Genomic DNA, 2,628 nt, shown 5'->3' with positions numbered 1-2,628 from the left:
CTACCTGCACGTGCTACCTGCTCCCACGTACTGATAAGACAAATAAATCCCGCCTATTCTGCTAGAACCGAGGGAATATTTGATTACCTGTATTACCAGGCCGACATGTCAAAAGTCACAGCTGAGTGAGTTTAAACGGTTCATTCCCACTCAGCCAACATGTTGTTTTTGCTATATAAACATTACCTGAGTTTACCTATGGAAAATGTAGGTATAGTCTGTTTCAGTATACGTATACATATGTACATGGGACTCAAAGCTAAAAAAAATTAAAGTGACTAACAATAAAAGTGAAGAAAATGTTTAAAAATACCTTTAAAAATATACATTTGTATGTACGTATTAATAACAGAATACATATACTGATAATTATTACTTATATCAATAGTGATAGTACACAACTTTTTAAAAATGAAATAATGGAAAAAAATCTTTCAAAATGAAAAATGCACCTTATACAGGTAACAATGATATACATTGTACTTTCAATCATTTTTTCTTGTTTTTCCCCTTTCAATTAGCTATGATTACTATGTTATAATAAGCAACTAATTCTTACAAATTGAATTATTGTTTCAACAAAAATAGGTGCATTTTGTTAAAATCACATAAAGGCATCAACTTCAATGATATGTAGTCGAAACTGTTTACAAGAGTATGTGTATGTAACCAACACAAAAAAAGCCAATTGTTATTCCCTCAAAATTACAAAATTGATTTCTTGGAGAATGGTAGAGTATCAAGCTGGAGGTAAACCATGCGCAAAGAAGAGGAATATCGCCAACCGGAATCGAGACTCCAGACTCTCAAGATGACACGATGGATGTGACCGCATATGCTGATGCAGCTTCACATCTTGTCCACTTGGAGTATTTAATCCAGGATAATTACAATTATATACTCGTTTATCATATACTTGTGCTTCCTGAACATTACATTCAGTTTCATAAATGGACCTAAGTGATTATGATATACTTTGAGAAATTGAACTTGTGTATACTAAACATTATATACAAGTGTAATTTAACATTCAATTTCATAAAGCAACTTGAATTTGCAATGGCTATGATAACCATATACTTGTGTTAAAGAAAGTGACAATTATATATAGACTAGTATTTCTTTGTAATAATAAGATTGAACTATTTATTACGTGAATAATTTCGTATGTGAAGACTTCATAATTATATGGAACCGCCGATATGATTAATTGACTTTGGTGATAATGTGAACTTTATCCGTAATTTCTAAGATTATACTGGTTTATGCTTTATTATTCAATCAGTTTCATTATCATACATGATTTGTTTTACTTAAACTATTAAAATGTCGTTAAAGTCTTTTGTTTTTAATCGTTTTCTCTAAAGTACATTATATCAGAGACTTGTATATCAGATATACAAGCCTCTGATGAAACAGGTAACGTTGACTAAAACTTATTGATAATGCGACCTTTCAATATAAAGGTTAAAATTGAACAAATGTATTTTCTGTTTTATTTATAGAACATAATTATTATGATTAAGTGTGAAATTTTTAACAATGAAAGATATAGAAAAATGAAATATTTTCACTAATTTATTCTATTTTAATGTTTTTTAATTATATAAAAGTATTTGTGATATATATATTTAGTATACATTATCTACAAACTGCTAACAGTATGTATCACAGGTAACACAGGTAACACAGGTAACCTGAGAATCAATTTTCAATTTTTTCAATATTACTTTCGGCCGTACGGCCTATCAGTCACAAAAAACATTGTACATGAAATACATAAATTACAGCATGGCGTATACAACAGTACATAACATATAGAGAATGAGACATCATAACATCAATGATTGGTTTAGTAATTATTTCTTAATTTAGTAGCTACATGTATATATTTTCCTAGAGAACACAGTTCCTTTACATTTTGTACTCTGAATAGCTGAATTAATTTAAAAACAGATGGGTTATTCCAGTAATAACGCTTGATGTACTTTTCCTTAAATTTCTATAACTATTACATTCAAGAATAAAATGATATTCAACCTGAATTTGTTGTCTATTATTACACATATTACAAAATCATCTTAATCTTGGAGTATTATTATATCTACCAGCTTCAATGGCTAAACAATGTGCAGATAGACGTATCTTAGTAAGACAAATTCTAAATCTTTTAGGAATATATTTGGTAAGATAAAAAGGTAATGTTACAATGTCCACAAGATGTTTATATATGACATTTTGAGGATGACTCTAATAAATGGTGTAGATGTTGCTGAGCTTGGTCAAAAATTCTCTGCTTAATGATTGGCAAAATATTGTCGATATAGCCTGCATACATTTGCTGGTTTTCCCACACATAACCAAAACCAAGCGAAAAAAGTTCATTTTTAACAAAAGTTACCCAATTGAAACAATTTCTTGTATTACAATTTCTTAAAAATCCATATGCACGATTTAAAATACAATTTCGTGTAGTAATTAACTTAAACCAGTACTTAATTATCCTTAATTTCATGTAATATTGTAGTGGAAAACGACCTATTTCACAATACACCATCGCATTTGAGGTTGATTTTTTTTTTACATCTTTTGCAAAAATGTGTGTGGACCTTTTCAATGTCAATTGCC

Source organism: Pecten maximus, unplaced genomic scaffold (assembly GCF_902652985.1).
Source record: "Pecten maximus unplaced genomic scaffold, xPecMax1.1, whole genome shotgun sequence".
NCBI lineage: Eukaryota > Metazoa > Mollusca > Bivalvia > Pectinida > Pectinidae > Pecten > Pecten maximus.
This window is presented reverse-complemented; position numbering follows the sequence as displayed.